Below are 26485 nucleotides of genomic sequence, written 5' to 3'. Positions count from 1 at the left end.
TTAATCAGTCCATGATGGAGGGGAAGGGCCAGCTGATATTATTAAATGGCGATCTAAATATCAAACTGCTGGATAAAGATGGCAAGATCAAAGCTACTGAACATCTGCTAGGAAAGGAAAAAGTATGGATGCAAGAAATGAGAATCCGTGAGATGAAGATGCTAAATGGCCAGACTAAGGGAGATCTCCAGGGGGCCAATACTTGGCACAGTGGGAAATCAGGTGCTTGCTTAGATTATTGTTTTGTGGGAGGAAACACGTTGGAGCGGATACTTTCCTTTACAATAACAAAACAAACGAATAGTGATCACTGCCTGTTAGCAACTGAACTCGTCTGGGAAATAACAACTAATAGAGGAACCGAAAGAACAATGGAAACTGAGGCTACAGGGGGAAGAAACCGTTTGAGAATTAAAAATCAGGCAATCCCGAATCTAGTACTAGGATATAAAAAAGCGATAAACAACAATGAGGAGCTGGTTGACTACAAATGGCTGTTGGAAGCCCATGAGATTAAGTATGATCCAACTAAAAAAAAGAACATTAAAAAAAAACATGCGTATGATGAACAACTTGTGTTAAGAAGGAAACAATATAGGTCAGAATTGAGACTCATAAAAAAGAAAAACGGCCCAGAAAGATACGAACTCCAGAGAAAATGTCAACAAACATATAAAAACTGGCTGAGACAAACTCGATATCTAAGACTGCAGAGAGATGCCGAAAAAATGATAGCAGCCATATCGACAAATAACGCTAGAAGCGGGAAAAAAAAGCTTTATCTAGCATTTATTGATCTCGAACAAGCCTTCGATGGAATCAATAGAGAGCTCTTGTGGTCAAAGATGAGAAATTGGGGATGCCCTAAGGATCTACTTGAAGCTATGAAAACATTATACACTGATACCTCAATTGAAGTCCAAATCACAAGTAATGGGGGACTCTCGAGGAGGATTAGAACCTTTAGAGGAATCAAGCAGGGCTGTGCAGTAGCCCCATTCCTCTTTGTCCTATATATGGCCGATATGAACACAGCTCAGGAGCAGATTCGTGCATTCCGGCCGAAAATAAATGGAAAAGAAATACCTTGGATGCTGTACGCTGATGATGCAGTATTCATCGATCAAACACCAATAGGCCTACAAAGACGGATTGAGACTTTTAACAACTACCTAAAGGAAAATAGCATGAAGATGAATATCAAAAAATCCATGATCTTAACTATGAAATCTAGTCGGGGCAGGAAACAGTCTGGAAAAACTATAAGGTGGTCATTAGAAAACCAGAATTTGGAAGAAGTAGAAATGACACTCTACCTGGGGATAATGATAAACAAAAACTGCAACAAACAGGCGCACTACTCTCTGATTCGGGAAAAACTAGTGGCTCTGACAAACCAAGGGATTTGCTTACATCACAGATATGGGAAGTTTTCTTTAACTCCAATTGTAACCTTCTACAAGCAAAAAGTGGTGGTGGTCCTCACTTATGGCACTGAAGCACTCTTAGCCCTTAGATGGGAGGTTTGGAATCTCTGTGAAGCGTATTTTTGGCGTAAAATCTTGCGCCTACCAATCTCATTACCAGTGGAGCTCATTAGAACTGAGCTCAGACTCCAATCAATAAACTCTGTCGTACTTTGGAAAACCCTATCATTGTATAGAAAGTGCATTCTGGAAATACCATCAAAACCATTTGAAATTCTAGCCCAGACGAACATCCTGAATGAAGACAAAATGCTTAATGATTAGAAAAGCAGATGTAAGGCTCAGTTGGAGCAAGTAAATCTCGAGGAGGATACCCTAAAGAATAACCCGGATAAAGCAAAAAGAGTGATTCGTGAAAAAGATTGGGAGGAAACCCAGGAACAAAGATTGAAAAGAAATCTATGTTATAACATCATCTGGGAACAAAAAGGCTTGAACATCTTACCTCCATATCTGTTGAAATTTCCAACTGAGCATTACCGGGACCTGCTGCTGCGCTGCAGACTCAACATCTGGAATAGCAGAGAAGTGAAATGGAAAAGAAGACAAATTGACAGAACAGCTGCATATTGTCGGTTCTTTAAACGGAAGGACCAACTGGAAACGATAAGACATGTTATGTTAATTTGCCCAGCTTGAAAATGCGAAAGAGAGATTGATATGGGAAGCTACACAATGAATATCACCGAGGAGACGGAAGAAAACTATTGGGAAAGAATCCTCACTGTGGAAAAAATTGGCAAAACTCTTGATGCATTAAAATTTGTTGAAATGTTGAACTTGAATCAGGAGGAGTAAGGATCTGATCTGTAAGAGAAAGTTAAGAGTAGTCCTAGATAATTAATGATCGAGTTACCTTGATTGCCCAAACCTTGAATTAATGGAGCAGTGGATCATAGGCTAACGGAGAGACTATGACAATGATTTGGTAATTACTGTCTGATGAAAATTGGAACTAAGGAAGTTTTAACAAAGGAACAATGTTTTTACTAAAGGAATACGGATGTAATGTTTAAGGTTTAACTATACTTAACCAATAAAACAAAAACAAAAAAAAAAGAAAGGCGGTGAAGCTCGATGAGTTTCGAAGATGGACAACAACAAATGAAAGAAGAGATTGATTAAAGTGGCAAATCACTGGCAAGGAAGAGAAAGTGGAGGAGCAAACGTGATGAAGCAGAGTAAAGACAGGAGGAAATGACTTCTCAGAAGCATCAGAAAAGGCACTAGATGAGATCCCAGCAGAACACAGGCTGTTCAGCAGGACACAAATATTCTTTGCATCAATAATTCAAATCACTCGCTGGGAGCTGATGGTAACAATGAATTCAACTGTGAATGGGTTCAACGCGATAAAGGAGGATCTCAGAGCAAACAGGTTGGTGGCACCTAAAATAGATATGTTATGCACCTCTGCACGGTTATGGAAGGAGGAGTTTGTGCAAAAACAGGGAGTTCCTGTTGCACATTCATACCTGCCAACAATGAAGATAACGGGACCCTGTCAGATGCAGTGGTGCAACTGGCGCGGATGCACGCCAAGATGGAAGGGGAACAGGGAAGGACAAGAGCTGGCTAGCATACCTGCGGTCATGGATGCCATCATGGCTGGCAGATGGACTGAAGGTGATAATGGGAGCTCTCGTTTTGGCAGCAGCATCAATGTGTGGAATCACAATATACATGGCCAGATGCAAAAAGACAGCTGAGGAGGCTATCGGAATGCAGATCCTGATGGATGTAAACATAGGAGGAGCAAAAGACGAGATTGTTGCAGAAAGGGACAAGCTTTGAAAAAGAACTGCACAATGTCAACTATTCCCAACCGAATCGATGAAACTGGACGACCCATTCAATCCCAAGTACTATGAAGGGTAGAGGATCTGGTGCAATCCCTAAGGAGTGTGCTGTTAAATGCACTGGTCGTTCGATGACCACACCAACTACTATGGGCACCTTGGAGGAATAACAAAGATGTGGCAGCCCAGAGCAAAAGTACTGTCATATAAGGATGTGGTTGACAGGTCAATCAAGAGGGGGGGCTGAAGATGGATGAGGAAGGCCACCACCCACTCCCCCTCCTACAAAATTCATGACATGGAAGAAGCCCAGGAAACACTGCAAAAACCTGTTTTATTTTAGACGAATTCCCAACAGACCCATGATCGATAAGTATGTTGAGTGGTATCCCCTCAGCCAGCCATACCGATGGAGGGACATACAGATCTATCCATATGTGGATGAAGAGCCACAGGCCATGATCAAAGACACCTCCAATGACAGCCTAGACTAAAGCACCAAGAAGCCATGTTGAACCACCACGACATAGCAGCGTTAGACATGCAGCATATGTGCCATCCACATGTCGGGACACAAACATGCCCTCGAATGCATGAAGAACCCAAGAATACAGTTCTATAGCTAGAGGACAGACACATACACATACTGTCATTGCTTTTTGTTTTGCCATTAGCCAAACGCAGCAACGCAGAAACCAAACGAAGCAAGAGATTCTGAGCAAAGCTTGCAGATGATTACATGCAAATAACCCCATGGAACTGCAGGAGCACCTATGGGACCTGACAGAACCACGTGTGACTAACCTATAGATAATTTAGTATAGTATGGACGCTGTAGAAAGCCATTTACAATGGTTTAAGAACATTACAGCAGGCCAGAGGCCTCTCAGCAAGAGACAAACTGGACAGAAAGCAAGATGTGTGAGACAGGACCCAGAGCCAAGACAACAAGATACAGATGACATTCCAATCCACAAATGGCAAAGGCACTAGCTGCAACAAATGCAAATAATTTGTCATAATTCAGAGCTGCACAGCTCAAATTCATGGTCTCTAAACACGTGACGCGGCCGAAGCAGACAAAGGACAGCAACCAACGGTGGGAAAGAGAGCCGGTATCAAGCTACCAGACCCAGGGGCGAAACAAATATGCCACAATGTGAGACAAGTGCTGCAGCGAGCAGGAGAGCACTCTCATAGAATAAGGTGGTACACACAAGTTACAATGCAGACACATAGTCATACTTATTACCTTGAAAAGGTACACAATGAGCTGAGAACTCTTGCAGTCCCAGGCCTGGGGACATCAGCTTTAGCCAATCACAGTTTAGTACCCATGGGTAGGTAGAAACGGGCAGGAGCCAATGGCAAATCCCCTACACTGCAACATTGTTATAGATAATAGCTTGGGATGGGCCAGGCAAGCCACCTGGCATGCGAGGGCCAGTAGAATAACATGTATAGCATCCACTATAGGTGGTATAGTACTTAATATCCAATCGTGGAGCCAAAAAGGTTTTCTACAGAAGGGCCCAGGTTGTGACTTCACTGTGATGAAATAATAGTGTAAAACCGGCTTGCGAGCCGAGGAACAGTGTGAATTGAGTGGATTTTTCCTGTCCCTGTGCTGATCCCTGTTGGTTTTGCCTGTAATAAACTGCCGTTTGAACTTGCCGTTGACTGAGTCTTCTGTGTATCTTGGGAAGGAGGGAGTTGGATCCTCCAAGTCTGAGGACTTCCAGTGTCCCTCTGGCATACTTGGCAGTTCTTCCAAACACCTGAACATCTGTGAAAAATTGCTTGCATCTCTCCTCTGCCTTTGACACAGTGAACCACTCCCTCCTCATAAAATGGCTCCATGATACCCTTGGCATCTCGGATCAGGCACTGGACTGGATGGCTTCCTTCCTCACTAACCGTCCCTCCGAGGTTACCCTGGGTTCTTTATCCTCACCCATTTCTATCTCCACCTGTGGCATCACCAGGGCTCTAGCCTCTAGCCCTGGTTCTTTAACACCTATCTTGCTCCTCTTGCACACCTCATCTCCACTTTTTCACCAAACTTCCAGTGTTATGCAGATGATTGTTACGCTCATCTGGTCTCTGCTGAGACATTAGGGCATGGTTGCAGCCCTCCCAGGAATTGGATCACCCCGTTAGATCTCTCCCCTGCGGCTTGGCTGTAGAATGCGACAACTGGTGACTTTGCTCCTGCGCGGATATAAGAAAATGTGAGTGTGCTGCTCGGCGACTATGGTACCTCTCAAACCTTCCTACCCAAGGTGCGATTTCTGTGGGCATGTACCGGCCCATAAGGCTCACCTATTGATGATGAGCTCTCCGTCCTGCTACTTCTGGCAGGGGCGCTTGTTGATTGGATCAAGTTCCTTCACTGATCCCTGCTGAGTAACAGTCCAGTCCAGCTGCGAATATTCTTCTCTTGATTGGTAGTGTTTCTCAATGTCTCTTGTCTTTTACTCCTTCTGTTTTTCCCCTTCCCGCTTTCTGTCTTGTATTATTGCTCTCGATTTGTTGTTATTTCCTGAATAACATTTTCTCTTCTGTTTTCTTCCCAATGGATGGAATTGCAACTCAAGAGCAGCTTGTGGAGGTGCGGAACGCGGCCGGGATAAGGATAGATGAAATCGCAGTGTCCGCCAAAAGGTGAGTGATGGTTTAAGGGAAAGTGCGAGATGAGATGGGAGCGCAACCTTAAACTCAATGGGCCTCATTACGAGCATGGCGGTAGCGGTGCCTGTATGGCAGGCACAGCTACCGCCATGCTCGCTACCGGCACCGCCTCCCGCGATTTAGCAATAACTGGCGCATTGAGAGATGAAGGGGCCGGTAATTGCCCATTCGCAGGAGGCAGTATTGCCAGGCTCCCGATCCCCATTCTGCCCTAGAGGGCACAATGGGGGTCAGGAGCATGGTTGCACCGGCACCGTTGTTAAAGGTGCTGGTGCAATCACGTGTTGGGCTCGCGGGTGCTGCACAGCCCGCCAGGTCAGACCTGGCAGGCTAATAAGGCGGTACTATATGGACGTGCCGGTGCCATACCAGCACCGTCCATACCGCACCGCCAGGGTTGTAATGAGTCCCAATGTCTTTTTTAATGTCTAACCTTGCTTTTGGCTTTTTCTTGCAGGTTCTGCAGTCGCGGACAAAGCACATAATGCTGTGATGCATAGAAGATTTCAACATCCCTGAAGTCTTGAAGGTGAGCTGCAGAGTCAAGATGAAGAGTTTGGCACTCCGGAAGGTTTGAAGGTGAGCTGCGGTGCCAAGATGAAGAGTTCGGCGCAACCGAAGATGGGAAGAAGACGTGCACGGGTGAGAGCTGATTCCCCAGATGGTAAGTATGGAGACAGGAAGCAGGATTTCCAAGGTAAATTCAAATCCCAGGCGGCGGTGAGCATTACTCTGCTTGGATGTGCAGAATAACGTGAAGCATCTGCCTCGTGGATTGGAGCAGCTTTTATAGCTGTGAGCGTGGGCATGCCCACTAAGTCTGGTTTGCCTGCCACACCCTGCCACTCCTAGTGAGTCAGCATGTGCAAGGCAACCCAGTAAATAGCTTGCAATTTATTATTGGAGCCCTTATCCTTATACACAGATTTTTTCCTAAAACCTTTTGTAGGGAAAATGACATCATATATTAAGGACTCCACCAAAGTCATTCAAATTCTACAAGATCTAAAAATTACCACCACATTGTATTCTGGCAACAATGGATGTTGAAGCTCTTTATACATCGATACCACAATTCGAAGGCTTAGAAGCCCTCAAGGTCTGTCTCAAAAACAGGACTAATGTAACCACAACACCCACGGAATTCATTTTGGAGTGTGTTCGACTTGCTATGTCAAAGAATTTCTTCCCATTTAATGATTGTTTATTCCAACAAATCAAAGGTGTAAGCATGGGGGCGACTTTTGCCCCAGATGTTGCCAATTTGTATATGGCTCAGTATGAGAGAGATCATGTATATGACATCAATAACCCTCATAAGTCACACATTCTCCTATGGCAATGATACATCGACGATGTGTTACTCATCTGGACAGGCTCAGAAGAAGAACTACAATCTTTTCACCTTTGGCTCAACGCACGCAATGACCATATCCGTTTCACCTTGGACTGGAATCATCATGCAGTGGACTTCCTAGATCTTCACATATACAGATCAGGTCACAATCTTAAAACTGAACTCTTTAGGAAACCCACTGATCGAAACACCTTACTCCATTTTACCAGCTATCATCCCCAGGGTTTGAGATACAACTTACCATATGGCCAGTTCATTAGCATCAGGCGGAATTGCTCAGACAGAAAGAAATATGAACTTCATGCGGATGACCTACAAAGCCGCCTTCAAGACAGAGGATACCCCAAAAAATCGATTAAGCAGGCACGTAAAAGAGCCTCTAATACTGATCATACTATATGTCTAACACCAAAAGAGAAAACTGAGATGAACAGATTGGTCTGTGTGACCACATATAGCCCTTTGAGTAACCTCATTAAACAAACTGTAAATAAACACTGGCATCTCATCAAAAATAAAGGCACTCTTGAAAAAAAGCCCATTTTTGCCATTAAGAAGAACAAGAATTTAAGAGATACCTTGGTCCATACATACGTAGAAGAAACAAAGAAATCCAACACCTTATGGGCCCTTCCAAATGTTACGGGACATTATCGATGCAGCAATTGTGTGGCATGTCGTTTTACCACTCCAACAAAATCTTTTCACCATAACGATTACCACAGGACTCTTCAGACCCATACGAATTGTAATAGCAAGTTTTTTATCTATGGCATTAAATGTCCTTGTCACATGTTATATATAGGGAAGACCACTAGACCAGTGAAATAACGGATCTCAGAACATAGGTCCTGCATTAGAAATAAGATACCGGACAAGCCTATGGTGGAACATTTAATTTGCTTGGGACATACTGATGACATCTTGTAAGAGGAGTCAATTCAACACTACAGCTAAGTAAGGTTCGATGGAAAGCTGAGATTCTAAGCTTTCAGAGGAAAGTTAAACCAAGTTCCTAGGACAAACGGTTCCAGAGATATGGACGATTTTGTAAAGGTCGTTTTTCGGATTTAAAGTAAACTCAAAATGACAGGTGACAGCTTGCAGCTGCAGAATTGACAGGTGACAGTTGTGCAGCTTTAAAAAATGACAGAAGACACGATTTCTAGGAGGCAGTTCTACTTAGGTTAAAATAGTTTGGATTAGATTATTTTAACTAAGAGATTGGTTCTGCACAGTTCTGTTAGGTACTCACAATATAAATTTGAACTAGGCCTCGTCACGGATCTGGTCAGGTTTTGGACTGGACTCCGGTTCTGGTCTCGGCACTTCACAGTGATCTGGGTCAGCTCTCTGGTTCTGCTCATAGCGGTCTGGGTCACTCTGGATCTCTGGTCTGGTCTCTGGCAATTGTTCTTGGCAAAAGAATTCAAACAGCTCGCCCGGCTGTGGAATAGTTCGCAAATGATTTTAAGGTTGCTGAGGCCTGCTGAGACGAGTTCTCAGTTTGGGGGCTTAGCGCCTTGCTTTAAGTTCTGAAGTAAAGTTCTGGTCTTTGGAGATTGATGGATTTGAAGTCTGGATCTCTGGATGTGAAGTCGTCGGTCAGCATGCTCCGCAGCAAATGGAATTGAATGTCTATACCTGTCCCAGCAGTCTCTTTTTATGTGTTTTGGAAAGTGGGTGTGTGCGCTGGTCATAACTAAACCTGCCCCTCTCACTTATCATTGGCCAATTCCTCCTCTCTCCCTTGATTGGGGGAAGGAAATGTGAGTCAGAGTGATGCTGTAGGTTTTATGGTCAGAGGAACCTCCCCTTGTCAGATTGCACACAAATCTATTTCTGACCCAAATACATATTTATCTATGTACCATTTTTCTAATATTGTAGGTCCAGTTAACATATTTTCTGTAGCACGAAACCATCCGATCCCTGTCTTTGTACGATGTTGTGTCCACTGATGACAGAATTCTCCCCTTTTCATCCAGATAACGACCTCTAAACCTTTCCAGATTTTACACAAATGTGCACCAGGGATATGGGTTACAGATGATAAAGTGTCAGATTTTTAACATGCATACATTTGGAGTGAGACCCTATTTTCCACTAGAAACCCCCCAGAATACACCACAGGGTCCTAACACCTCTTAAAATGTGCACCGAAAAATCACAAAAATAATGATATTACTTATATAATTCTGACAAGTCTGCACTATGAGTTATCTATCTTTTTAAAATTATGCTCTGGTCAAAAAGGGGTGTGGCTTCCCACATCACAGGGTGGAATAACTGGTTTATCCACTTCCCCGAAGCTCAGCTGCTAGCAGAGGCACTGCCCCTCCCAGTTTCCCCTAAGAGGAAGCCACTTTTACAACGCCCCCAATATAACATTTGCCTGAGTCCAGGACAGGCCTTTGTTCAACTCCCTGTAGTCCCCAGCTGCTCCACCCCTAATCTAATCAGAGAGGTGACACCTCCTTTTGGCCAGGGGCAGCAGGATGCAGCTAGGCCTGGGAAGAGTGGCTGAACAGGTTTCTCCTGTCGGGGGTAGTTGTCAGGCAGAATCCAGTTTCACTAAGCCAGGTTTCAGCTAAATGTCACTTTTTGTTCCCAGTTTAAATCACTTACAATTTTTACATATACATTAAATAATTACTTCCTTCAAGTCATTTCAGAATATAGTTTTACATTGTATCCACCTCTTAGCAAGTCTTTCCTTTGTCTGGTTTTGTTTCATTTGTTCAGTTTTACACAAAAGTCTGGTGGTTTTAAAACGCCGGCCTTCTGATAGTGGTGAGTACTGGTAATGCAACCATTTTTGGGATTAAGAAAATGAATTGCCCACAGTTCTGAGTTGCTTTTTTGCCAATCAGCATTGCCATTCCCAATGGTTTCAGGCTACTGCGTGCGTAGCCCAATGGTGGTTTTAGGCAGTGCCCTCCTGTGCTCACAACATAGGCAAAAATGAGTGGCAGCCTATTCTTCATGTTTTCCCTGTGCACTCTCTGGGGATTTCTGGCCATCATGATGTTTTCCATGCCAGTACTGCACAGTTTTATTGTAGGGCTTGGATGCATGGGTAAAAACATCCCATAAGCTCCTGGACCATCTTACAACAACTAATCCCACAAAAAAGAGGACGGGACAAGGACAGGGCCCTAACCAGACTTGAACAACAACTGGTCCACAAACTAGATACTGTGAAGACCGGTTTGAATGTCTCTGTAGAATGGAAACATTTTTACAGATAGCGATATCACCAGATGCTCTTCAGTTGTACATGGATAGTCACCTTCAAGAGGGAGGGCCACTTTAAACACTTTTTCTTGACACTTTGCTTATGATGACTACATGTATTACTGCTCGGTACACAGAACATTGGCATGGTATTTCGAGTAGAAGCTTGTATGACTTTGTTTAATATGTTCAAAACATCATTGTTTTTTCCCCAACATTTACTGGTGTATTTTTGTTGCATTGTACTATTGTTGCCTTTTATGAAAGCATACATCATGTCTTTTGTGGCTAAGAATTATACATCTCTTCCAACTAGGTCTAGAAAAAATATGTGTTTCAATACCGTGTAATTTTATTACTGTGGACCTTATGAGCCCTAACACACTACATTGATCCTCTTTCACTCATATTGCATACCCCGAGTCCATTTTGATGCCAATGGTGCCCGAGTTTGTGTATGGGATGTTATTTTGTTACGCACAGGGGCATGGTAGTTGCTAGAATACTTTTTGATCATGCACCCGAGTCAACAACATTATCTCCAATCATTACGAGCGGAGCATACATCTGCTTTGGAGCATTCCTGACAGCATGTCATAACTCGCTCGCTCCGCGTAGCGGTGCCCATGCCTGCTCTGTCTACTTTCTTCTTTTTTCTATTTTCGCCGCACGCTTACATGTGACAGCAGCGATTGGGCAATCCACGATGACGCGCACCCTTGGGAGTTGCCCCACACCGTCCTCCCGATATTGCCACGTAGTCTTTTACGCTTAGCCAATGACAAGGCGCCTTTCGTGGGAGTGTCGGACGTCATCCAATCGGTGCAACGCCGAGCTCCATGTATGTGCCGTCTCCCAGGGAGACGGTTTCTTCCTCCAGCTAGCGCTCACAACGAGAGATGCCATACGCCGTCTCCTAGGGAGACGGTCTCTTCCTTCAGCCAGCGTTCGCAATGAGAGACGCAGCGCTGAAGCGATACACCATTTTTATTTAACTCAAGTAAGTGTACGGGTACAGAGCTGCGTTTAGCGGTCTGTTGTCAGCTACACACATTGTTGAGTTGCACTCAACTAACGCCATTATTATTATTTCTAATCTTTCTGACGTGCTATTCCTGGCCATATAGCAAGACCGTAGCCTTATATTAGTATTTCTTGTCTCAACATAGATTTGGCCACACTCGGATGGAACTATCTTGCCAATCATGCACTGACGAGTGGGCGCCATTTACTGTGTTTTTTCAAATCCAATTTCAATTTTGATGAGATCATTCACTGCTGTAAGTAAAACTGTATTATTTGTACATATATTTTTTATATAAGTCACTATTCCGTGAGTCCTTTATTGTGACAGAGCACACCAGGTTTAACTCCCTCTGTGTGTTTTTTTATGTTATCAATTGTTTCATACCTGGGCCAGTCTTATGCCAGCATGCCATCCGCACTAAGATGGATGTCACATCTTACTCTAACACTGAATAAGTCTTAGGTAAGATTTACATACCTTATTCTTATGGAGCGTCTTTTTTGCTAAATGATTGAGCATCTATTTTTGAGCTCCAATAAATATTTAACTATGTAAACTTGAGATCACCCCTTTACTCATTTCATTCCCTTTGTTGATTGTAGATAGAAACCCCGGGACCCGAACAATTATATTTCACATCCTGAAGAAGGCCTGCATAACAAAGCTGCATTTCACAGCCCCCATTATTGGCCGAAACACCCTGTGTCGACGATCACTTTATATGTTCATCCAAGAGATGTTTAGTTGATTGATACATGTTCATTTGATTTGTTCTTTTGTCGTTTGTTGTATCTGCTTTACTCATTTGTTACAAATTTTAGCAGAGTTTGTCTGTTATCCACTCGAATCCAGTTCATTAACCTGGATTATACTCACCTGTATTGTGTGTTTTTTTTATTGTTCTCTGGGTTCTTGTAACGCTCACCTGAATCCCGCAGAGGCGCCGGTCTTGACTGGGTGAATGCTGTATCTTCAAAGGTGATGTGTAAGACACGGTTGGCTCTTTGGGCTGGACCTCTGTGCACTGTATGTCTGACTCGAAGAGTAAGATGTCTGCAGATAGAAAATATGGGATTAATGAACTGGGGTTATTGGGTGCCTCTCTCCTCTTCCCTTTCTCTTCTCCTGTAGAACCCCAAAGGTTAACGCCCTCACCTTAGGTAAGTGAACGCCGAGCTCTCCATCTGCCTCGGGGCAGGGTGCCGTAACCAGTTTCTTGACTGGATAAGGGTGCAGGCCTCTTGACCTCAGAGGACTGCTGTCCGTCGTTAACTGCACGAACGGTAAGTTCTGGGCACTTCAAATGTCTTAAAAGTCTTTTGTAATGATATCTCTTGTTTTGCAGGGTTCCGGCGATGGCGGATGGCGGGCTGATGAGAGTTGAGGATCTAACCCGCGTGAGGAATAGAAGCGCCTGGAAGCATGTAAGTAAGCGCTTGTAGCCTGCTTCACGATGCGCACTAACTGTCCCTTTTATCTTGCAGGTACAAGTTCGGAGCTTTAGAGAAGCTGAAGGGTGCTGGAATACCCACTGGATTCGGCGTGGGAAGGAGTAATGGCACGTGAGTAATAAAGTTGCCCAATGTCTTTAAACGCACCTTCTTTTGTCTTTCAGATGCGGGATGCAGCGCCGAAGGCCTCCGGAGCGTGCGAAGAGAGATTGCGTCAACACAAACTTTTCGCTAAGTTGGAAAAAGTTTGTCTTTCAGATGCCGGAATGCAGTGCGAAGACCTCCGGAGCATGCGAAGAGTAGGTAAGCCTTTGTCTTTCAGATGCCGGAATGCAGCGCAAGGCGTTGGTGACAGCCGATGGACCAGGTAAGAGATGCGCTGCCACTGAAGACCGTAGTGCTAACCTGTTCTTTCTTTGTCTTTACAGGTGCTGCTGAAGACTGGATTCCAGGATGGTAAGCCTTTGTTCCCTTAGGCCCAGGATCAGAAGCAGAAGACACGATGAGCGTTCTGCTGCAGAGAATGCAGAATAACGCAAAGCAAGATTCATCCATCGGGTGTAGTTTAAATAGCCTCCTGTAGTGCTTAGGTGTCTCCTTCCACAGCCACGCCTAGGTAAGAAAAGAGTTCCTGCTTTCCAGAAGAGTTCCAGTGTTCTGAACCTAGGGAGTGGCTCCTGCCCCACCCAACAGGAAAAGTAGTCCCAAACAGAAGAGGATCAGGGGTTCAACTGGCAGGTAAGTAAGCAGCATGGTCTGCTGCAGGTAAGTCCACCCAAGCATTATGAGCCCGGCGCTTCCCGCGCTGGGACTGGGCATCTTTATGAGCCTGGTGCCACTGGCGCCAGGACAGGGTCCAAAAGGTCCCAAATGGGACTGGCTGGCACTCGGAACCTGGGTTATGGGTCTGCTTCCAAGCGAGTCGGGCAAGTCCTGATCTTTTGGAAGCAGAGATCATGACAGCACCCCCCCTCAAGGCCCCTCCCAAACCGGGCTTCGCCGGGGGTTTGGGCTTGTTAGGAAATATTCGATGAAATCTTTTGATTAGACGAAGCGCGTGGACATATTCTGCAGGTTCCCAGGATCTTTCTTGGGGACCGTAGCCTTTCCAGTCAATCAGGAAAAATAGTTTAGATTTGGAGATCTTGGAATCCAGGATGCTTTTGACTTCAAACTCGAGTTCTCCATCAACTAGAATAGGTTTTGGAGATGCAGTTAGTCGGGTTTGAGGTTGCACGGGTTTTAATAGAGAGACGTGGAAGACCGGATGTATCTTCATGTGAGGGGGCAAGTCCAACTTGACCGCTACTGGATTTACTATGGTAGTGATGGAATAGGGACCAAGGTATCTTGGGTTGAATGTGCGTGGTCCTTTTAGAGGTAGATATTTGGTGGATAACCAGACTTGATCTCCTACTTGATATTGGGGGGCTTCCTTCCGATGTTGGTCTGCTCCTTTCTTGTATTGTTCTTTAGCCCTTTGAAGGTGGGAAACGGCTTCCTTAAAGGCTTGGGTGATTGTAGAATGCAGGTGGTCTACTGCTGGTGTTCCAAGATCTTGGAGTGGATCCAACTCCGAGGTTCGAGGGTGACTACCGTATAAAAGAAAAAACGGGGTCTTCCCAGTTCCCGAGTGGACAGAGTTATTGTAGGCATATTCGGCTATCCAAAGGATATCTTTCCAAGTTTTTTCAGTTTGTTGTAGCATGCAGCGCAAATACTGTTCCAGAGTTTGATTGGTCCTCTCAGTTTGTCCGTCGGTTTGAGGGTGGTGGCTGGTCGAAAGTCTCACATCAATTTGAGCCGACCGACAGCAACTTCGCCAAAAATGAGAAATAAATTGACTACCTCGATCCGAAATTAGAACTGAAGGAAAACCGTGCAGTCGGACGATGTTTTCGAGAAATTCTCGGGCCGGAGTTGCTGCTGTTGGTAAGCCTTTGAGTGGAATGAAATGCGCCATCTTGGAGAATAGGTCCACGATTACTAGGATCGTATTGTATCCGGAGCATGGAGGTAGGTCGGTGATGAAGTCCATAGAAAGCGTATGCCAAGGGCGAGGCGAGATGTCAATCGGGCGTAAGAGGCCGGCTGGTTTTTCCTTTTGACTCTTGTTTTGGGCGCATACTCCACAGGACATTATAAAGTCTCTGATATCTTTTTTCCAAGACGGCCACCAGAAGTAGCGCTTGATCTTTTCCGAGGTCTTGGTCATACCGGGATGTCCTTCCATTAAAGACTCGTGATAACAAGAGATTACCTTTTTCTGTAAATCTGTGCTGGGCAGGTATAACCGTTCTTGGAAATATAATAGGTTGTCCTTCACCGTAAAGTCCTTTCCCTGCAGATGCCAATACTGTATGTCTGCTGGAGTTACCAGTAGCCTGGCTTTATCCTTAACTTCCTCTATGGATTGTGTGACGATAACACCTAGAATTCTTTGTTCGGGAATGATAGGTACAGGTTTAGGATTGATCAAATGTTCTTCCACTCCCATCCGAGAAAGGGCATCAGCTTTACCGTTTTTTGTACCAGGTCGATAGGTAATTATGAAGTCAAACTCGGCAAAGAATAGTGCCCAACGGAGTTGCCTAGAGGATTGAGCTTTTGCGGTTTTCAAATATTGCAGGTTTCGATGATCTGTAATCACAGTAACGGTGTGTCGGGCCCCCAGAAGATAATGCCGCCAAGCCTTAAAGGCGGACTTGATAGCTAGAAGTTCCTTATCAGTAATAGTGTAATTGATTTCAGGAGGCGAGAATTTGCGGGACCAAAATGCCACGGGATGCAACTGATTGGTTACTGGGTCCTTTTGTGATAGAACTGCCCCCATGGCAAGGCTCGAAGCATCAGTTTCAACGATGTAGGGGAGTTCTGGGCGAGGATGTTTTAAGATCGGTGCAGAGATAAATCTAGTCTTCAAATTCTGGAAAGCTTGTTCCGCCTCGGTAGACCATTCAAAACGTTTGTTTTTCTTTAACAAGGCGGTGATGGGCTGGACTATTCGAGAGAATTCGGGGATAAACCTGCGGTAAAAGTTAGCGAAGCCTAACATGCTTTGAACACCTTTTACGGAGGATGGCGATGGCCATTTGAGAATTGCATCGACCTTCTTTGAATACATACGCACTCCGCTAGGTGATAATATGAATCCCAAGAATTCAACTTCAGTCACGTTGAAAACACATTTTTCCAACTTAGCGAAAAGTTTGTGTTGACGCAATCTCTCGAGGACCATTTTCACGTGTTTCCGATGTTCAGTTTCCGATGAAGAATAAACGAGGATGTCGTCAATGTAAACAACTACACACACATCTATGAGCTCTCTGAGGACATCGTTCATAAAATATTGAAAGGCGGCCGGGGCATTGCAAAGTCCGAAGGGCATGACCTGATATTCAAATAGCCCATACTTGGTGCGGAAGGCCGTCTTCCATTCATCGCCCTCTTTTACTCGTACCAAGTGGTAGGCTCCTCTAAGATCCAGCTTTGTATATATGCCTGCTTTTCTGACTTGGTCCAGGAGTTCAGGGATCAAAGGTAACGGATATCTATTCTTAACGGTGATCTGGTTCAGGGCGCGATAATCTATACAAGTTCTAAGGTCCCCTTCTTTTTTTGGAACGAAGAACAAAGCTGAGGAAGCAGGGGACTTGGAAGGACGAATAAACCCATTTGCTAGGTATTGATCCAGGTATTGTCGGAGGTGAAGATTCTCAGGCTCGGTGAGGGCATACATTCTACTACAAGGAGGAGTAGATCCAGGTATCAGGTCTATCTGGCAGTCATAAGACCTATGAGGAGGTAGAGAGTTAGCCTGATCCTTCTGGAAAACATCTTGGAATTCTAGGTATTCAGGAGGTAACTGGGGAGCCTCCGAGGAAATTGCTGCCAGTGCAACACCAGGTCGAGGGTGACAAGTAGAGACACATTCTAGAAACTGAACCGTTCTTGCTCGCCAATCGATCTGAGGATTGTGCTTCTCTAACCAAGGAATTCCTAGAATAATCTGGAACTGAGGGGCCTTGATCACATCGAACACGATCTTCTCATGGTGTCCATCTTGACTGACTAGCGTCACTTCTTGGGTGGTATGCGTTACTGGTCCGGAGGCTATCTCCGTACCATCCACCGTAGTAATGACGTCCTTTACAGCCTTTGGACAAAGAGTCAGATTCATCCTCAAAACCATTTCATGATCCACATAATTGTCGACGTAAGCTTCAATCGCATGTAATCGATCCGGATGTTTAGGGCTAATGAGGACCATAGGTATCACAAAATGCGAGGTCACGGAACTGGTTTTAACGCTCGGCAAGAGGACCTCTATTCTTGTCGGGCGAGGTCGTTTCCCTGCTCAGAGTTTGTGACCCTGGTAACTGCAGCTCCTACTGCCTTCTTGTCTGGTTTCACCGGACAGTCTCGAAGAAAGTGCCCCGAGTTTCCGCAATAGAGGCATAATTGCAGCTGTTTTCTCCTATCCCGCTCCTTTTGTGTTGGTGGTCCTTTCAGGCCCCCTATTTGCATGGGTTCCCCGGAGTCTACTCCTTTGGTAGGAGTTGGTGGTTTGGAAAATACTCGAGCATCAAACTTGGAACGATCGGCCTTCCTGTTCTGCAGTCTGTGGTCAATTTGAACGACTAAGTCAATATAGTCCGAACAGTCTTGCGGGGGATTCACTACTTGGGCTAACACATCTTTGAGCGCTCCACGTAGACCTCTATAAAACAGCGTAATCCTTTTGTCCTCAGGCCATCGAGTTTCCACTATCAGTCTGTTGAAAGACGCAATATAAGCCAAAAGGTCTTGATTACCCTGTCGCAATGAAAGGAGCTCATTGTCCAAGGCCTGCCCCTGTGAATGTCTTGCAAACAGTTTTTCCATACTGAGCTGAAAAGCTTGAAAATCATGGAGAACCGGATCATCTTGATTAACCAGAGGGATCGACCAGTCTTCCGCATTGCCACTAAGGTACGAAAGCACGAAAGCTACCTTAGCTAGATCAGTTGGAAAGGCTGCTGGCCGGCATAAGAAGTGCAACCGGCACTGATTAATAAAAACTGCAAACCTCTTTGGGTCTCCAGAAAATCATTCGGGCGGAGCCAGAGGTACATTCCCAGGTAGGTTGATCTGCACTGGGTTCGTAGAGGATGTTGAAGGAAGATTTGCCCCTGATGCGGGTAACGGAGTTTGTCCGGCTTGTAACTGTAGCAATTGTCTAGCGAGATCGACTGTTCGCTCCTTGGGAATAATCAGTTCCCTTCTTAGAGCATTCGTTTCCTGACGGGCTGCATGCACTTCTGCTCTTAGTTCCCCAAGTAACTGGGCTAGCTGGTCGGTATCCGAGGTTTCCATAGCGCCTGGGTGGGAGTTTTGCGGTAGGCTTTGCGTTCTGTAACGCTCACCTGATTCCCGCAGAGGCGCCGGTCTTGACTGGGTGAATGCCGTATCTTCAAAGGTGATGTGTAACACACGGTTGGCTCTTTGGGCTGGACCTCTGTGCACTGTATGTCTGACTCGAAGAGTAAGATGTCTGCAGATAGAAAATATGGGATTAATGAACTGGGGTTATTGGGTGCCTCTCTCCTCTTCCCTTTCTCTTCTCCTGTAGAACCCCAAAGGTTAACGCCCTCACCTTAGGTAAGTGAATGCCGAGCTCTCCATCTACCTCGGGGCAGGGTGCCGTAACCAGTTTCTTCACTGGATAAGGGTGCAGGCCTCTTGACCTCAGAGGACTGCTGTCCGTCGTTAACTGCACGAACGGTAAGTTCTGGGCACTTCAAATGTCTTAAAAGTCTTTTGTAATGATATCTCTTGTTTTGCAGGGTTCCGGCGATGGCGGATGGTGGGCTGATGAGAGTTGAGGATCGAACCCGCGTGAGGAATAGAAGCGCCTGGAAGCACGTAAGTAAGTGCTTGTAGCCTGCTTCACGATGCGCACTAACTGTCCCTTTTATCTTGCAGGTACAAGTTCGGAGCTTTAGAGAAGCTGAAGGGTGCTGGAATACCCACTGGATTCGGCGTGGGAAGGAGTAATGGCACGTGAGTAATAAAGTTGCCCAATGTCTTTAAACGCACCTTCTTTTGTCTTTCAGATGCGGGATGCAGCGCCGAAGGCCTCCGGAGCGTGCGAAGAGCTGGTAAGCTTTTGTCTTTCAGATGCCGGAATGCAGTGCGAAGACCTCCGGAGCATGCGAAGAGTAGGTAAGCCTTTGTCTTTCAGATGCCGGAATGCAGCGCAAGGCGTTGGTGACAGCCGATGGACCAGGTAAGAGATGCGCTGCCACTGAAGACCGTAGTGCTAACCTGTTCTTTCTTTGTCTTTACAGGTGCTGCTGAAGACTGGATTCCAGGATGGTAAGCCTTTGTTCCCTTAGGCCCAGGATCAGAAGCAGAAGACACGATGAGCGTTCTGCTGCAGAGAATGCAGAATAACGCAAAGCAAGAGTCATCCATCGGGTGTGGTTTAAATAGCCTCCTGTAGTGCTTAGGTGTCTCCTTCCACAGCCACGCCTAGGTAAGAAAAGAGTTCCTGCTTTCCAGAAGAGTTCCAGTGTTCTGAACCTAGGGAGTGGCTCCTGCCCCACCCAACAGGAAAAGTAGTCCCAAACAGAAGAGGATCAGGGGTTCAACTGGCAGGTAAGTAAGCAGCATGGTCTGCTGCAGGTAAGTCCACCCAAGCATTATGAGCCCAGCGCTTCCAGCGCTGGGACTGGGCATCTTTATGAGCCTGGTGCCACTGGCACCAGGACAGGGTCCAAAAGGTCCCAATTGGGACTGGCTGGCACTCGGAACCGGGGTTATGGGTCTGCTTCCAAGGGAGTCGGGCAAGTCCTGATCTTTTGGAAGCAGAGATCATGACAGTTCTCTATCCCCATACTGTGTTATCACATATTTTGATATGCTAATTAATATGTATTAAGCCAAGACATGAACAGGTTTTGACTCTCACTAGATTTCCATGAAAAAAGGAAAAATTGGTTATGTTTTGGTGTGACCTCTCACCCTGAAAATTTGTTCTGTTGATTTAAGTACGCCCACCTGGGTTTTTCAGGGCCTAGCCAGGTGCCCTTTTTTACTTTAGAATGGAGTTTGCCCAGTACTCGTGTGGACAGAGTTGTTTTATGCATACTCGGCTACCCAGAGTATGTCTTTCCGGGAGTCCTCAGAGTGTTGCAGCATACACCTTAAATACTGCTCCAACTTCTGGTCAGTTCGTTCAGTTTTTCCATCAGTTTGAGGGTGATGGCTTGTGTCAACCGGAGGTCAATCTTGGCAATTGCACAGCACCTTCTCCAAAAGGTGGAAAAAATTGAGTTCTGTGATCTGATATTAATATTAATGGGAATGATAGCCACACAGGATCAGCTGTTGTAAACCCTCTTTTTCTTCACTTATGCGTTGTAGTGCGTCTGCCTTTCCATTCCGGACAATAGGTGATAATAAAGTCGTATTCTGCAGAAAAGATTGCCCAATGAAGTTGACACGATGATTGGGCTTTGGCAGTCTTTAAGTATTGTAAGTTACGATGGTCCGTGATGACGGTGACCGCGTGTCTTGCCCCAAGAAGATAGTGTCTCCATGCCTTGAATGCTGCCTTAATCGCCAGTAATTCCTTGTCTGTGATCGCATAGTTCAATTCAGGGGCAGAACATTTGCGGGATCAGAATCAGACGGGATGTAACTGTCCTGTTTCCGGGTCCCGTTGGGACAATACCACTCCCATCGCCACATTTGAAGCATCTGTTTCAACCACTTATGGTAGGTCTGGTCGAGGGTGTTTAAGAACTGGTGCTTTAGTAAATGCTAGTTTCAGTTTCCGAAAGGCTTCCTCAGCTTCGGTGGACCAATGGAACTTCTTGTTCTTTGTCAGCAGGGAGGTAATAGGGTGTACAATTTGCAAAAACCCAGGTATAAATCGACGATAGAAATTGACAAAGCCGAGCACACTTTGTACTCCCTTCGTGGATGTCGGTGTGGGCCATTGGGGGATTGCGTCCACTTTTCGTGTGTCCATATGTATGCCCTGTGGTGTGAGCATGAAACTGAGAAATTCAACCTCAGTTACATGGAAGAACATTTTTTCCAGCTTGGCATACAACTGGTGTTGTCGAAGCTTCTCTAAGACTGCCCGGACATGACCGACATGTTCTTCCTTGGAATTTGAGTAGATGAGAATGTCATCTATGTAGACAAGTGCACAAACATCCAATGATTCATGGAGCACATCATTCATAAAGAAATGGAACGCTGCAGGAGCATTACATAACCCGAAGGGCATGAGCTTATATTCAAAGAGGCCATACTTCGTATGGAAAGCCGTATTCCACTCGTCTCCTTTTTTCACTCTTACAAGATGGTAGGCCCCTCGTAAATCCAACTTTGTGTAAGTCTCGGCGTGTTTCACCTGATCCAGGAGCTCTGGTATGAGTGGTAAGGGGTATCGGTTTTTTACTGTGATCTGATTGATTTCTCTGTAGTCAATACAGGTTCTTAAATCCCCCTCATTCTTCGGCACGAAGAAAAGGGGCAATGAAGCAGGGGACTTGGATGGGCGGATAAAGCCATTTGCCAAATACTGATCCATGTAAGTTCTTAGATGTTGGTTTTCCTGTTCTGTTAGAGCATAAATTCTGCTGCAGGGAATTTGGGCTCCGGGCACCAGGTCTATTTGGCAATCGTAGGGTCTGTGCAGGGGTAAAATGTTGGCTTGCTCCTTTTGGAAGAGACCCTGGTAGGCCTGGTATTCAAGTGTGAATATTTGACTAAAGTGTGATCCTTACCTTTTTCAATGTGTTCATCAACAATGAGGGAGGTGATTATTATAGTACTGCTGAAACCCGCTAAGTCGGCAAACAAATGCAGGTCTTAGAGACCACTATCATTTATAAATTCAGACGTGAAAATCTTTGCCAACATTTTTTGAGAACATATAATACACCGAGACCTGTCGGGGCAGATCCATTAGGTTGAATCTACGCAGGGTGTGCCCCATGGCTCAAATCGACCCCAATGTTTGGCCGGTTTTAGCTGCAATAGACGCCAAGAAGATATTTTACTCTGTGTCCGGGCAGTACATGTATAAGGTGCTTGCACACTGCGGGTTTGATTCACAATGTATCTCCTATATGCGCCTGCAATATATGGACCACAAGTCTAGGATTTGCACCAATGGGTTGTCCTCTGAGCATATACAAAACAGGAGGGGTACCCGCCAATGCTGCCTGCTGTCCCTCTTTCTCTTTACCATCATCATTGAACCATTTGTTGACATGATTAGGCTCCACCACTCACGCAGGGGGCTCAGAGTCGTGGGTGTTACGAACATTATTTCATTATACGCTGACCATGTTCTACTGTACATTCACAATTATTGGGACAACCTGGAACCCATTATGGAAGATGTATCTACATTTGGTACTCTGTTGGGTTTAAAGTTGAACAAATCCAAGCCTGAACTATTTCACCTCACCACTGGCACTCTGCAGCCCACTGATGCTAGGGATTACACCTGGGCTCCGTTGGGCATTATGTGCCTGGGGGTTAAAATCTCTAGCACAGTGGATCGCTGTATAATAATCATCAAACCTACCCGAAAGTATTAGCATATAAAACAAACAGATGTCTATGACTACCGATTACTTTTCTTTACTGAAGATGGTGGTACTCCCGAAACTCTTGCATTACTTTCAAAACATATCTCTATTGCCCAGGCGACTATTTTTTAAAGAACTGGATACATTAGTTTCTACGTTCATTTGGCACTCGGGTGGTTCAACTGAAATGGTCGACACTAACTGAACCATACGATAGAGGGGGGGTTCACGGCCCTGAACCTTCATCTTTTTTACATAGTGGCACAGGTGCACTATGCATCCTTCTGGTTCAAACATAATGTACACACGAGCCACAGCCGAATAGAAAGGAATATAGTTAGCCCTAGCGACATTAGGTCCTTGATACTAACCCCGACATGTATAAGTTAATGTCTGCTCAAACCAATATGAATGACACAGCTGGCTTGGCAGCAACTGTTCCAGTATAGAAAGGTGACTGACCCATATTGTAAGGAAATTCCCCTGTTGGGATGCACGCTGCGCGCACCGACTTTAGATGCAAGCATATCCAAAGCTTGGTTCCGATTGGATTACAAGACATATGTAGAAGGGCACTTTATTTCTATTTCTGAAGCCATCAAAGGCGTCTGTCATTCCCCTTCAAGATTATTACAGTACTACCAACTACAGGGGGGCCTTCATGCTAAGTGGCCGAGTTTGCCAAAAGAACCACCTCATAACCCATGTCTCCCATATATTGCAATGAGGTTTGGGGGTATCCACTCTGCATCGCCATTGTATAAAATAATGTTGTCTGAAGCCCTGATGAGTTTTCCAAAAGTTCACACAAAGAGGGCTTCAGATCTAGGTATTGAAATAACAGATGACATTTGGCACAGAATGTGCTACTTGACACGTGAGGTATCCCTAAATTCTCAATTTCGGCTTATTCAATTCAAAATACTGAAGAGATGGCACTACAACCTTACAGAATGCGCTTAATTAAGCAGGATTGTGAGGGCATATGCCTTAGATGCAGATCTGAAGAAGCAACGTACATGCACATGCTATGGTCCTGCCTGGAACTAACTACATTTGGGCATGAGGTGTGCAACACCCATGGGAAGATAGTAGGATACCACTTGAACCCATTGCCACCCGTGTCTCTATTTGGCCTCTATGATAGTCCTTAGCTTCCCCCCAGAAGTTGTTGAATCTAGGATTTCTTTTGGCCAAAAGAGGTATTCTCCAACGAGGGACACACCAGCAGGCTCCTACTATGGAGCAATGGCTGAAAGCAGTTGATTGGTCTAACAATTTAGAAGAAATGTGGAATTCTATGTCGCCCATATCTAGCCGACCCATGAATATCTGGCAGAAATATAAAATGTATCTACTTAATAGCTCTACCTTGTCTGATGTGATGTACTCTGACTAATGTCTGCTCTGTACCACCCCATAAATTTAAGCACCAATGTAATATATGTACACTTGATATTGAACATATATGAAAAATGCCTGATATTTCCTTGTGCTTTTTGTTATCTCTTGTCACAATTCATCATGTATATATAATCATGCTGGGGCTTGATGGCCTGTGTAACTAACTGTGCATCAATAAATAAAAGTTCCTTGATGGTCAGAATGATCGAATGGAGAGATCATTTATTTAAAATGTGTTGCAAACTCTTTTAAAAAATCAGATTATCTTTACATAAGGTCGGTGTAAGGGTACTCTCAAACCTCTAGGGATCCTGTGAGCCCTGTGATACTGTGCCAATATAGAGGCATGTCATTTCTGATGAATCTCTCTGCTGATCAATTGTTCCAGTTGTTGTATTAATGTTTTAGGTTTATCAACATTTGTCAGGTCCCTTTTGTTGTTCTAATTAAACCTACAATTCATGAGAGTTCCTCTTCTGTGAAGCCCTATGTTTCTGCTCTATTTGTGGTTAGTGCATACATTTTAGGGAATGCCATCCCTTCTTTGTATTGGTGCTGCTCAACACTGTTAGCCAATAACAAACACAATCGTAATTACTGCAGAGTATTTTGATAGCAAGGTTGAATGTAGAAGAACGTTTTAGGATGCTCAGCAGATCAGATAAAGAAAGAAACACAGGATATTTTAAATTAACAGGAAAATCACAAGCACGATCATTTACATTTTATGCCTGCATTATGAGATAGATATAATGACTGTATGAGATACCTGAGCAAGGAATAATATTTAGACATTATGTTATCTTCAGGTTGAGAGATAATTCAAAGGGTAAGAAGATTAGGAAATCAGAGAAGACAGAGAATGTATACTGGCTTATTCTCGAGACGGGGTGTCAACCAGAGAGCATTAGGAAGACTGGCGATGTATCGATGAATAGCTCAGTTTGGACCCACTAAAGATAGGCTAAGGCAGGCTGCACTGAAATATATGCTCATTTACCCGGCCGACTAAATGTGCTCCACAAAGGTAAATCGCACTTTTTTTATGACACAGAAGAAGCAAATTTGTGGATGGATAGTCCCCCTGGCGGCTCAGAGTCAAATGCAATAACAGACCACAGAAGGCATAAAATACAGTTATTCAGGGGATATTCTATGGACAACGCTGTACAAGGCGACAATAGAACACTCAAGTGCAGGAGGATGCAACCTGGCTGTGGACTAGTCTTGGCGACTGGCAACCAATAGGGATGCACCACCCTGTGAAAGCTATCATTAGGACACCTTTTTTTTTTTTTTGGTTTTTGGTGTCTGGCTGATGCACACAGAACAGGCTGATCGGGAGGTAGGGTGGGTGAGAGAAGCAGCAAAGCCTGAATATGTTATTGACTGTTACTTGTTTTTGATGTTATGTTTGGGTTATGTTGTCTGTTATGCTGTTTCACGGTCAGATTCAGAACTTTAATGGCTAGCGTGCTGTTTTTCATGAAATACATGCAGGAGATGTCGCTGATGGGTTGGCATAGGAAGTGGGTGCAAGCAGAAATCCTTAAGGGAGTGCCCAAGTTTGGTTCCCCAAGGGTAGATTGTGGTCTATGGATGAAAGGTACGCCTGACAGGATGAAAGAGTTCCAAAAGTGTATTGAGATGGCAGGAGACCTTAGGATAGTATCCTGAAATGTAGGGGGGCATAACAGCTTTATAAAATGCAATAGGGGGCACATGTACCCGTGCCAGAAGGGGGTGGAGGTAGCTTTGCTGCAGGAAATGCACCCCACGGCAGACAGACAGAACGCAATGGGAAAAAAATGGGGCAGAATAGGATTTGGATCCACGTATTCACAATATGCCTGGGGAGGTTCCACATGGATTGCCCCATCGGTACATTTCAAATTGATGGAAACCAAATGGTATGATGAAGGAAGGATGATTATTGTTCATAGATTCTTGGAAAACAGAGAGATATGCATCATAAATATTTACGTACAAAATCATGATGCCACTGCCTTCTTTAAATCATTATACCCTAGATTGGCACCATACAGGGGTGCCATGTGGCTCTGGGGTGGAGACTTCAATTGCATGATCAATCAGAAAATATATAGGTCAGACACTAAAAATAAGAACCAGCTCCGCCGGCTAAAATATTCAGATCCTTACTTTTGAACCTTGGAATCAGGATGTGTGGAGAATGATACACAGTGGCAACAGGGGTTACTCGCATTACTCACACCCACATGTTGTACACACACACACATATTCACCGACGAGGAGAGCATAGGTGAATTTACTGATTCAGAACGGAGCAAGAGTCCTTTCAGATAATGCCCCGCTTAGGCTTGACGTGGCACAGGAAGACACGCAGACAGATGATCCCCTCCTGGACATTAAGGGCTGAAGCACTTCTAGATGGGCCATTGAGGAACCACATAGGAG

Source organism: Ambystoma mexicanum, chromosome 6p, assembly GCF_040938575.1.
Source record: "Ambystoma mexicanum isolate Mex_15411 chromosome 6p, UKY_AmexF1_1, whole genome shotgun sequence".
In the NCBI taxonomy this organism is placed as follows: domain Eukaryota; kingdom Metazoa; phylum Chordata; class Amphibia; order Caudata; family Ambystomatidae; genus Ambystoma; species Ambystoma mexicanum.
Note: the sequence above shows the minus strand (reverse complement) of the source record.